Source organism: Papio anubis, chromosome 7 (genome assembly GCF_008728515.1).
Source record: "Papio anubis isolate 15944 chromosome 7, Panubis1.0, whole genome shotgun sequence".
In the NCBI taxonomy this organism is placed as follows: domain Eukaryota; kingdom Metazoa; phylum Chordata; class Mammalia; order Primates; family Cercopithecidae; genus Papio; species Papio anubis.
This window is the reverse complement of record NC_044982.1, coordinates 153,683,088-153,696,822: the sequence shown is the minus strand read 5'-3', so window position 1 is coordinate 153,696,822 and position 13,735 is coordinate 153,683,088.

The following is a 13,735-nucleotide window of genomic DNA, read 5'->3' as shown; positions in this document are numbered from 1 at the left end:
CATCTGTATTGAATGCATCCGAGAGCTATAAGGTAGGGATGTCAGAGAGCAGGCCAGGAAGGACCTGAGAGAAGACTTATCTATGAGCTAAGCAAGCCCTCATTCTCACCCAATCAGATTCTTGGAGCTGCAAAACAAGCCTCTTTCTTTTCCTTTACCTGGCAATGCCATCATTGGGAAAAAAGGATCTGACATTTCAAAGGTGGAAGGAATGTGTGGAGGTGGAACAGGAAGGAAGAGAAGTGTAGGGTCCAGAGATTCCATTTGACTGCCCACTCCTTTGGAATTCCCTCTTCGCTTTTTGAGGTCTTAAATTGCCCGAACAGTAGATGGAGTTTTACACATCAGTGTCACTCTACTAACCATTCCTGGATTCCTTCTCTGTGTTAAGAAGATGAGGGAGGATGCAGAATTGAAGAGATATCAATAAAGGTGTGTGCTTGGACTTCAAGTCTGTCCATTTCTGTCCTGTATACGCAATTTACTCCTCTATGATCTTTTTCCTTTCCTTTTTTTTTTTTTAGCTCAAAAGAACAGAATTCTTCTATAATTTAAGTCTAACCTTTTCCAGATAAATTGTACTAATATCAAGTTGCTAAAAAGTCCTTATAAGACACACTACTGTTTCTCCCAAAACATCTCTCCCATGCAGTAATATCTCCCATAATCTTATCCATCCTTTTCAGTTAGCTGAAATGCTGTTTCTGTTTCAGTAGGTAGCTGGTAAGACATGGGCAGAGCAGAAGAGGGCTTTCCCACCCCCCCCCCCTCCCCCCCACACACACAGACACACACATACACACCAGGAATCCGAAATGTCAGGCGACCATCAGGTGATGATCAGGCGGTTGTTACACTGCCTCTGTACAATAATAATTGGTCGCAGCCAGTGCCAGGGAAAGGCAGTCTCCCAATAAATAGAAACACCTGAGGTTGGTGATCAGACGCTTTCTGGTAAGATCTCAGGAGCTGGGCAAGTGGGCTCAAGCATGCATTAAGAGGCAAAATGGGTAGTTTAACTGGTATATGACCTCCTAGGAACATATGACTGGTAAGGGAAGAACGCCTCAAATGAGCACGTGGACAACTCTAGTAAACATCTCACCTCCCAAGTGCTAGCAGGCCACTGCGCATGCGAACAGCCTACTCCAAGGGAAAAATCGGGGGACAGGAGGCAAGACCCCAGAGATACGGCAACATATAAAACCTCAAGTCAAAAGGTCAAACCGTGCACTTGATCTCTCAAGTTGCCCACTTGGCCCTCTTCCGCGTGTATTTTACTTTGTTTCATTTCTGCTCTAAAGCTTTTTCTTTTTCTTTCACACTCTGGAACTCCCCTCTAAAGCTTTTTAATAAACCTTCCCTCCTGCTCTAAAACTTGCCCCGGCCTCTCCTTCTGCCTAGGGCTCCTCGGTTGAATTCTTTCCTCTGAGGAGGCAGGAAGTGAGGTTCCTGCAGACCTATATGGATTTGCCACTGGTAACACCTTCTACAGCTTCCTGGATGCCAGCCCCAGTCCTGGCAGAATGATTCCCTCTAACCTCTTTTTGCCTCTTCGGGGATTTTTATATTGTTTTCAGGAATATGAGCATACTGGTGTTCATCCCACAATTAGGCCATAAACCCTTTGAGAGAGTGTGTGTTAATCAAAACCATTTTTATTTATCTCCTCAGTTGGGCTACAGGAGCACTGTTTACAGGAAATTCATTAAGAATGGTTACTCCTGAAATTGGTCAAGAAGGGACCTTGGGAAAGTTACTTAAACTCTCTCTAAGATCAAGTCTCCTGGCTCGTGAAATGGGCACTACTGGTACTTTACAAAGTTATGGTGGTGATTAGATGAAATCATATACGTAAAGCTCCTAACACAATGCCTGGCATACAGCGAGTGGCATCTAATTCATGATATGTGTTCTATTTTTTTATCTCACCTTTCTTTTGCACATGGCATATGCTGAGTATTTTTAGAATAAATGGATTAATAAGTGGCTCATTCTTCTCCCTTTGTCTAAAACAGGTATTCTTCACCCCGATTCTCCTTTCAACACACCGGAGAGACTCTCACCTGTGCTCTCCCATTAGTACACTCTCAGCAACACATTGTACCGTGGCAGAATTCCCAACACAGGGCCACATTCCCCGGGACACCTATCCACAGTCAACAGGAATGTAATTTGAAAACCTTTGTAAAATGTCCCAGAGCAGTAGACACGTCTGGTTGAGAAACGCTAATGAGGAACATTTTCCCTCCACTAAACTGCATTTTCCTTTTCTTAAAGACCCTGCACAAATTCACCCTTTCCATGAAACTTCCCAAAATAAACCCTTCTTACCATATTGCTCCAACTAGATAGTACGCACCTTGAAAGTGACCACATTTCCCTTTCTTACTTTACAACCAAGAAGTCAAAGTCACATTTGAAGCCCCACATTTTTATGATTGCGCTGAACATCATGGTGTATAGTCTCAGCCTCACACTTTATTCATATTCACATGATCCTGATTATTATTATTATTATTTTTAGACACAGTCTGGCTCTGTTACCCAGGCTGGAGTGCAGTGGTGCGATCTCAGCTCACTGCAACCTCCAACTCCTGGGCTCAAGCCATCCCCTCACCTCAGCCTCTTGAGTAGCTGAGCCCACAGGTGTGCACTACCATGCCTGGCTAATTTTTGTAGAAAGGGAGTTTTGCCATGTTGCCCAAGCTGGTCTCAAACTGCTGAGCTCAAGCAATCTGCCTGCCTTAGCTTCTCAAAGTGCTAGGATTATAGGTGTGAGCCACCACACCTGGCCTGATCCTGATTTTTTTTCACTATTTTATATTAAATATAGATCCAGATATAGCTAGACATAACATAGTATAGACATAGTTGTAGATATAGATATGAGATGGGGGTGTGAGATTGAGTGTAATGAATAAGCACATTGGGAATCAGACCAAACTGACTTTGAATACCGGCTCAACCACTTCACGTATGTAAAGTCTTGGATAACTTACTTAATCCTTTTGAGCCTTGGTTTTCCAGTTTACAAAATGGAAATGATGTGTGCCTACTTCATACAATTATCTTGAGGTAGAAAAAAGGACTTATCACAAAGCCTGACACAAAATAAATGTTAAATAAATGATGATGATGATGATGATGATGATGGTGATGATTTTGAGATAGGGTCCTGCCCTGTTGCCCAGGCTAGAGTGCAGTGGTGCAATCATGGCTCACTGCACCCTGGACTTCCTGGGCGCAAGTGAACTTCCCACCTTAACCTCCCGAGTAGCCAGGACTACAGGCGTGTGCCACCATGACCAGCTCATTTTTGTATTTTTTGTAGAGATGGAGACTCACTATGTTGCCCAGGCTGGCATCATTATTATATTAAAGGTATCTAAACTGGTTCAGCACCATTAATAGTCCCTCTTCATCCATCACCTCAGGGCATTCCTCCAGGCTATGTCTCTGTCAATCATTCTCGCTCTGTTCTGACTAGCTGCAGTTCCTTCCTTTGCCACATCCTTCTTTGGCTTCTGCTTCTCTGTCCAGCCCTCTTGGCCTCACTTTTTTGCTGTCACTGTATTAGTACATTTTCACACTGCTGATAAAGACGTAACAGAGACTGAGCAATTTACAAAAGAAAGAGGTTTATTGGGCTTACAGTTCCACATGGCTGGGCAGGCCTCACAATCATGAAGGAAGGCAAGGAGGAGCAAGTCACGTCTTACATGGATGGTGGCAGGCAAAAAGAGAGAGAACTGGCGCAGGTGAACTCCTCTTTATAAAATGATCAGATCTCGTGAGATTTATTCACTGACACGAGAACAGCATGGAAAAGACTTCCCCCCATGATTCAGTGATCTCTCACCAGGTCCCTCACACAACACATGGGAATTCAAAATGAGATTTGGTTGGGGACACAGCCAAATCATATCAGTCACCTTGGCTTTAGATATTCTGGTTTTTCCCCTGGACACTATCCTTGGGGTCTTCCTCAGTTTCACTCTGTCACCCATAAATCATCCTTCTCAACTGTGTACCCAGCCTAGCACTTGGAACTGTAAATCCCGTATGTTTAGATAGGGCGTGAAGGCTGTCCGAAGCCTCAAATCTTTTGTGATGATACAAATACGCTATGACCACTATAGTGGTCAACATAGTGAGCTTTGTGTTGATTTAGTTGCCAGTAAATACATGGACCAGTAAACAAATTTACTATGTTGTTGACTGAGAGAGAAAAGTTGGGGGAGTTTACTGCTAGAAACAAATACTTGGATGGGTTATGCTAATTAAAAATGGAAAGTTTGCACTCTGGATAGGGATAAATGAATTCACATATTTGTACTAGAGTTTTTAGTTTGATCCAGTAGGGGTCTGGCATACTGGGATCTCTTAAAGGTCTTAGTGATTTGTAATCTTTGTATAGCGAATTGCTCAAAGATGATAGTCTCTCTCTCTTTCTCTTTTAAACTTTTTATTTAGACATGATTATAGGAAAATACAGCACCAAGGGGCCCCATATACTCATTACACAGTTTTCCTCAAATACCTTTCATTTCCATAGTACAATATCAAAACCAGGAAATTGAGATTGGTGCAATGTGTGTAGATACCTCTATGAGATTTTATCACAAGTGTAGATTGTGTAACCACCACCACAATGAAGATTCAGAACTCTTTCATCACCACAAAGATCATCCTCATACTACCTCCGTATAGACACATTCACTTTCTTCTCCTCCACTATCCCTAAACCCTAGCAGCCCTAATGTATTTCCCATATCTATAATTTTATTACTTACAGAATGTTCTATAAATGGAATCATATAGCATGTGATCTTTTGAGATTGGCTTTTTGTTCCACTATTTTTATCCCTGAAATCCATCCAACTTGTTTCATGTATCAGTAGTTTATTCCTTTTCATTGCTGAGTAACATTCTGTGGTATGGCTATAACACAGTTTGTTTATTCATCTATTACTAGCTTCTAGGTTTGGCTATTACAAACAAACCTGCTGTGAATATTGTGTACAAGTTTTTGTGTGGATGTAAATTTTCATGTCTCTGGGATAAATGCCCAGGAGTGTGATTACTGGGTTGTATCATAAATATATGTTTAATTGTTTACAAAACTGCCCAACTACTTTCTGGAGTGGCTGTACCATCTTACATACCCACAAATAAATGTACAAGAGATCCAGTTTCTTTGCATCCTTACTAGCATTTGGTATAATCATTTTTTATTTTACCTATTCTAGTAGGTTTACAGTAATAGCAGCTCATGCTCTTAATTTGCATTTCCCTAAAATCTAATGAATTTAATATTTTCATGTACTTATTTGCCATCTGTATATCCTCTTTGGTGAAAGTTTCCTCATGTACCTTGCCCATTTTCTAATTGTATTGTTTGCTTTTATACTGTTGAGTTCAGGGAATTCTTTATGCATTCTATCTATGAATACTCTATCATGTATGTGACTTGTAAATATTTTCTTCCAGTCTGCAGCTTGTCTTTTCAGTGTCCAAAGAGGGTTTTCACAAAGCAAATTTTAAAAATAATTCATGTCCAATTTATATATTTTTTTTTTCTTTTATGGATTTGGTGTCATATCTAGATCTCTTCACCAAGCCCTGGGTCCCTAGGATTTTCTCCTACATTTTATTCTAAAAGAGTTTTATAGTTTTATGTTTTACATTTAAATCTATGATCCATTTTGAGTCCATTTTCTGGAAGGTTTGAGGTTTATGTAGAGATTTTTTTTTTTTTTCCTGTGGTTGTTCAATCGCCGCAGGACCAGTTGTTGAAAAGGCTATCCTTCTTCCACTAAATTGGTTTACACTTTTGTCAAAAGCCAGTTAGTCAAATGATGCTCTTTTAACAGTTTCAGCTGATTAGATCCAGTTGTGGTGATACAGCATTTTGTGTTCATATTCATAGGCAAATGCTGTTATAACTGGAGTTTTTCCTTTTCCATGGCATAGGCAGAATATAAATGTATGAATAATTATACCTGAATTCCTAAGTACCTTTAGTAGCCCTAAAGCTAGAACATATGCATGACCAGTTAGTAAAGTCTGCTTGGATCTTTCTATGTCATATAACATATTTTGAAGCCTGGGTCTGCATATATAAAAGCTTTTAAGAGTATGGAGCATATGTCCCTTTTCCTTAGTTCATCTCTATACAGTATAAAATCCATGAATATAACCCACTTGTTGGTGAATACAAACACAGATGCTCACCTGCCTTCTTGATAAATAGTTTCATTCATGCCATCCTAGCAAATAGAAAGAATGGCATCGGCAGGGTGCAGTGGCTTATGCCTGTAATCCCAGCACTTTGGGAGTCCGCGGTGGGCAGATCACCTGAGGTCAGGAGTTCAAGACAAGCCTGGCCAACACAGTGAAAGCCTGTCTCTACTAAAATTAAAAAAAAAAAATTAGCTGGGCTTGGTAGTGCACACCTGTGATCCCAGCTACTCAGGAGACTGAGAAAGGATAATTACTTGAACCTGGGAGGTGGAGGTTGCGGTGATCCGAGATCATGCCACTGCACTCCAGCCTCAGCAACAGAGCAAGACTCTGTCTCAAAAAAAACAAAAACAAAAACAAAAAAAACAAACAAAAAAAAAACAGTAAACAAGAAGAAAAATTAGTCAGGCGTGGTGGTGCACTCCTGTAGTCCCAGCTACTCGAGAGGCTGAGGCAGGAGAATCACTTGAACCTGGGAAGCCTGCGTTGCAGTGAGCCGAGATAGTGCCACTGCACTCCAGCCGGGGCTCCAAGAGTGAAACTCTGTCTCAAAAAAAAAAAAAAAAAAAGGTGTTATCTGTATCAAAGACCTTTTAGATGAGTCTAGAAATGATCAGACCGGCCAAGTGCAGTGGCTCACACCTGTAATCCCAGCACTTTGGAAGGCTGAGGAGGGTGGATTGCCTGAGCTCAGGAGTTCTGGAACAGCCTGGCCAACATGGTGAAACCCTTGTCTCTACTGAAAATACAAAAAATTAGCTAGGCATGGTGGCAGGTGCCTGTAATCCCAGCTACTCAGGAGGCTGAGGCACAAGAATTGCTTGAACCCCGAAGGAGGAAGTTGCAGTGAGCCAAGATCATGCCACTGCACTCCAGCCTTGGCGACAGAGAGAGACTCTGTCTTAAAAAAAAAAAAAAAAGAGAAAGAAAAGAAAAAGAAAAAAATCAATCAATAAATACATAAAAATAATCAGCTCTTTGGACTTCCTATAGCTTTTCCTTCACCTAGCAGTTTTGCCTTTGTAATAATGCGGCAGGGAGCTCTAAGCTTTAGCAGGTTAAGAAACAGGATTGAAGACTCCCACTTACTGTTTCAAGTTCTTTTTATTCTCAACAGCTTAATTTTATTGAGAATTGCTCCAGTTTTGTTCCAGTATCTGAGGCTGTAGTGAAGGTCTATGCTAATTTGTATAGCCACAGAATGCAATTTTAACCTTTTTGTTTGAAATCCCACAAGTCAGAAGGGTTTTTGTTGTCACGCTATTCCAGTTCTCTGCAAATATCACATCTTGACAAGACAAATTGTTGCAGTGTCAGGAATTCACTGTCTTCTGACTAAGGTGAATTAATTTTCAATCACTGGATTGCATACCTGGAGGAAGATAAAAATGTAGATTGAATATGTGTTTCAAAAGATCTTGCATTCCTTATTTTATATGCAAATATGTGAAAAATTAAATCTTTTGAGATTTAAAAGATATCCAGTTATTTTGTATGTTGCATAACTTTTCACAACATTAAGACTAAGTTGTCAATCAAAACTAATAGAATAAAATTAAAATGTTCTATAGCATTGAGAGAGCACTGTTCACAGGTAATAGTTGAATTGTACAATTTGTGATCAAAGATCAAAATATAATGAATGGCTTCATACCAAAAAAGAAAAATATCCTTCTAACCCATCATGGCAAACAATTTTTCTCATGGTAGTCTTAATATCTGGGTGGAATCTATAAGAATTCCAGAATTATTATTAGGACACTGGGATCGTTCAAGATCAAAATAATGATAACACAGAATTTTTGAAAACTTTGAAATCTGATTTTTCCTCTGTAAGGAGACCTATAATGGAGGGTGTTAATGAAAACTTAGCTGTGTCCTGCCTTTTTTATCAGCTGGGCTCATTTGAAAAAATGAAAATTTCACTGGACAACGTTAGGTCATAATTCATGTGAAACAACAGGGAATCTTAATACACTATCTATGGGATGTAAATTGGCGCAATGACTAAGGAAAACGATTTGGAGAAAACAACCACTTTGCAAAAGCACTTTTGTACATTTGTAAATGGCTAAATAGAACTTGTACCTATCCTACAAGACATCAATCTCTCTATACCTCATAACCTGAAAATACTCTTTCACTTATACCCCAGAAGAGAGTGTACAATAATTTTTACTCTGCATGGTTAATATAGCAAAACACTGGAAGCAACTCAAATGTCCATAAACAGTAGAATGGAGAAATAACAGGTATACAATAGAAGAAATAATTTACAATCGTAGTCAATAACATACATGAATCTCTCAATCATAATGTTGATCGAAAGAGGCAGATCACAAAAGAATGTATGCATTCTCATTCAAGACGTACAAAGTACAAAATAGAGTAGTGCAGTGGTCCCCAACCTTTTTGGCACCAGGGACCGGTTTCATGGAAGACAATTTTTCCACAGGATGCAAGGGTGGGGGGATGGTTTCAGGATGAAACTGCTCTACCTCAGATCGTCATGCATTAGATTCTAACAAGGAGGGTGCAACCTAGATCCCTCGCATGCGCAGTTCACAGTAGGGTTTGCGCTCTTGAGAATCGAATGCCACCGCTGATCTGACGGGAGCCAGAGCTCAAGCGGTAAAGCTCGCTCCAGCCGCTTTGTTCCTAACTGTGGAGCCTGGTTCCTAACAGGTTATGGACCTGCAATGATCTGCAGCTAGGGGCTAGGAACCCCTGCTTTAGGGTACTTTTGTAGGTCATAAACTTACAAAAAAAAGGGCATAATTATCACAAAATTCATAATGGTCAGCATTCTGGAGAAGAGAGGGGTTTGTAGATTCTGTGAGTGGCACAAAACGGGGCCCTTTTGCTTCCAGTGTCCAGATACAAGGAAGCCTGCTTCTCTTGGAACTCGTGCTTTGAGGATGCCCAAGTAGCTCATGGAAAGGAATCACGACCTGGGTCTGAAGAAGCATTCTGGCAACAGCCAGTTCCAACTTCCCAGCTATGTGAGTGAGAAATCTTGAAGGTAGGTCCTCCAGTCTAACACCTCCAGCTAATACTTTATAAACAAAATAGTAGCTGTTCCCACAAAGCCATCCCAAATTGTAGATTTGTGGGGAGAAAAAGATTGTACTTGGTTTAAGTCTAAGTTTTGTGTGTGGTTTGTTGTCATATAGCTTGCAGGTAAGCAGCATGCTGCCTAACCCTTAAGGGTCACATGAGGAAGAGGCAAGGAACCAGGAGCAAGGTGCTCAAAATTCTTTCAGATTTTTTTTTTTTTTAAAAGAGTTTCTAGTTTGAGGATACTACAATTGTGCAGTTGAAGGAACCTGACCAGAATGAGTTAGACAGGACTCTTCACATCTCCTGGACCTCATAAGCAAGAAACAGCAGCCATGCCTAAAAGGCCCCATCTTAAAAAGCCTGACTGTCATCCCAGGCCCAAAGCTCTCTCTGGCTAGAGAGCTTTGCAGATGAGTCCTTCGACCTCCTGCCCTTCACGCTAGTCCTTCACACTGGAGATGACATCTCGTCTTGGTCCTGCTTCTCTCACTTGTAGTGACAGTCTTCCAGCCCTGCTGTGCTCTCACCCTGAGCGCCTATCTTCAGCCAGTTGAAACTGGGGCTTGAAAATGTGAAACATTCAGCAGGAACTTCTCTGATACAGACCTAAAATCAACAACAGCAGTCACAGCCATCATGCCCAAGATCAATCCAACCCCACAAGAGTCGGTACACAAAAAACCTAAGTCCAGAAACTGTCCCAGGAAAATAAAAGCTACCATATGAGAAATTTCCCAAAGGTAGGTTAGGGTTTTCTCCCCTAGGTCCACAGTGGCCCCTTGACAGCCATAGAAAGAGCTGTCAATCTTTTCTGAAATTTATTAGCAACTCTTTCATTTTCTCACGTACACCTTGGGAATAGTTTGAAAAGTTAATTGCAACTGATATGTTGTAATTAGGGACTTATGGTTTCCCTAGAGTTTAAGGCCAATAGCTACAGAATCTTATTAGAGAATTTAATTAATGTATTTCAACTACATTTCTACTGATTAGGAGGGAAACCAGAATAGTGATGAAAGACTTCTCATAAAAATAAAATAAGTTAGGTAAGTTACCATTTTTAAGCCTCATTATAAAAGAAAAATACTCTTTTAATGCAATCTTGTTAACCTAAATCGGTTAAAATTTTCTATGCTTTTTAAAAAAATTGCCATTTCTATTTTAAGATAAATTAAGACTCAAAAGGTATTCCAGCTTTTGGTGAAATCAGTGTGTCAAGGATTTGGAAAAAATACAATGTTGATTATAAGGGGCAAATGGAACGAAGACTATCTTAGCTAAGAGACAACTTGAGAAAAAGCTACATTCGTGTGAGATTACTCAAAGAGGGAATAATATTTCACACAGTTCTCTTCATTCTGTGATAATAAACATTAAAGTTAATGTGCTAAAATACATCCCCATCAATCTACAAAATGTCCCCAAATAATGATTCATTAATTAGCAGTAAATACTTTTTGCATTTAGGATCAACCTGTTGAAATATTAGTATTCATGGAAACAGTACTGAATCAGTTATTAAGGTTTTACCTTGGATCTTTTGAAAGAAATGCTACTTGGATCTTTTGAAATACTACTTATAACTACTTAAAGATAATTGCTGAATAAAATTTAATGACAGTTTATTCTTCCTTATCAAGGTTTAGCTTATATCTCACCTCCTCTGTGAAGACTTCCATGAACTCCCAGCCCCTAAAGCAATTAATTTCTCCATCTTCTTTAATCTCGCAGCATTTTAGGCATGGCTCCCATTACAAATGTGTAACCACTTGCTAAGACATAAACTCCTAGAGTTTTGATGGTGCCCAAACAAGTGTGTTTAAAGGTTAACGAGTCATAAAAGAATTATGACACCTGTAAATTTTGTGCAACAGGAAAATTCTTTTTCAGTTCAGACGCAGCCCATATGTTATTCTTGCTACAGAGGCTCCAGGAACCTTCAGAATAGAGACAGATAGAAAGCATTAGCAATATGCATATAAAGAAACTATTCCCAATTAAGGAGTATGTGTTGGCAAGTATTTCGCCACACTGACTTAGCAATTCTCCTAAGAAATAAAATTGATGGGGGCCTTGTTATGTAACACCTGAATCTGTAAATTTGCAAAGGAGAAAAACACAATTATCTGAATTCAGCAACAGGTGCCTTGTTACAAGAAAGTAGCTATTTAAGACCAGACCAGTATGGAGGAGGAGTACCATGGAAGGTTCAGGAGAACCTGAGAGAGAATAAATGAGTCTGGAGCAGAAGGGAAACAATGCATGAATTAGGAGTAAGAAAGATTGGAAGTTAATCTCCAAACACCATGATACAGCATTTTTACTTATTCTACTTCCATCTACCTCTACCAATATATCATTTAGCTATGCTTAAGTTAATTGAACGGTAAACTATTGTTATTGTTCTTGTTATCAGTGTGAGCCCAGGCATTCTCAATCCTTTAATTAACTTTACAAAGTTTGGAAATAACCTCTCAAGTATTATGATCACAGATAGCTACCAGAATCAATTCAACCTGTCCAAAAATTGCAAATGCAACCAAGATTCTGGCGTTCAGAATGAGTCTACCAGGTAAGCATTTTTTTCTTACAGAATTTCTTACAGACGTTTCTTACCGAATTTTCCCCAAACACAGCGTATTTCTTTAGGTGTACTATATATTCCCCAAGTATGCATTCTCCCTAATTTTGAGTTCTCAGTTATTTGTACAGTGACTGACACTTGTAGGCATTCAATAAATATTGGTGAAAAAAGGATGGTCAGAGTTCCCTTTAGCTAAACCTCCAAAGAAAAGTAATTGAGTGTTTTAATTGTGGGTACTTAATCTGTCTTGCTGTTCATGATAAATGTCATATAATAAGACTATTGGTATAACAATGTTTTTTCGTTGTATCTTCACATCATTGTATAGATCAACTGATTTGAATGTGGCCTTTTAAAAAAAATCAGTAACTGAGATTTCTATAATTTGAAAAACGTGTTCTTGCAGAGCAGTTATGTCTAAATAGGATCAGGTAAAACTCTGAGGTATTATTTCCTTATTTTCAGTTTAGCTTGGGATCCAGAAAATAGATGGTAATTAAGAGAAATGGTGTGGGTTTTCAGTTCATGCAAAAGAGCATTCTTCTCCAAGGGAATATCAGGTCAAGTTTGCATGCTAATATGGTTTGGATCTGTGTGTCTGCCCAAATCTCAGCTCAAATTATAATCCCTAAAGTTGGAGGTGGAGCCTGGTGGGAGGTGACGGGATCATGGCAGTGGATCTCCCCCTTTGGTGCTGTTTTTGTGATAGAGTTCTCGTAAGATCTGGTTGTTTAAAGGTGTGTGGCACCTCCCCCTCTCTCTCTTGCTCCTGTTTCAGCCATGTAAGACGAGCCTGCTTCCCCTTTGCCTTCTGTCAGTTTGTAAGTTTTCCTGAGGCCTTCCCAGAAGCCAAGCAGATGCCAGCATCATGCTTCCTATACAGCCTGTGGAACCATGAGCCAATTAAACCTCTAACCTCTTTTCTTTATCAATTACCCAGTCTCAGGTACTTCTTTACAGCATTGTGAGAATGGACTAATACGCATGCCTTATTTATAAAATCTCTGATTTTGTATCTCTAGTCAAAAGTGAGACAGAAAAAGCTTTTCCAACCAAATTCAGATTGACTTGAGTCAACCTCTCACAACTAGAATCGGAATAGGGCTCTTACTGTCAATTTTTAATTAGACTAAGCCATAAAGTACTATCTTTCCTCATATATTCCTCTAAAAACAGAAAACTAGACATTTCCTTTTCTGATAAGGACATATGCCAGAGTCATAATTGCTGATTGAAATGGGGAAGGTGGTAGAAAAATTATCTAAATAAATACTTGGTGGCTGGACACAGTGGCTCACACCTGTAATCCCAACACTTTGGGAGGCTGAGGTGGGTGGATTGCCTGAGGTCAGGAGTTCGAGACCAGCCTGAACAACATGGTGAAACCCTGTCTCTATTAAAAATACAAAAATTAGCTGGCCATGGTGGCAGGTGCCTGTAATCCCAGTTACTCAGGAGGCTGAGGCAGGAGAATCACTTGAACCTGGGAGATAGAGGTTGCAGTGAGCCGAGATCGTGCCATTCCACTCCATTCTGGGAAACAGAGCAAGACTCTGTCTCGAAAAGAAAAATAAGTAAGTAAATAAATAAATAAGTACATAAAATAAATACTTGGCAGATGTGCACGGTTATACATATTTTTGATTAAAGTATTTGGAACCAGACTGAATGTCCACACGAATTGTCACCATTTATATTAACACACCAAGGTAAAATGGTAATTCTGGCACCAGGGAAAATAATAAATAGTAGCAATAAAGAAAATACTTTTATCAAATGGCAAATTTAGTTATACATAGAAACCGTCTCCCAAATCAAGAGTCAGAAAAGTGGTTAATGCAAACC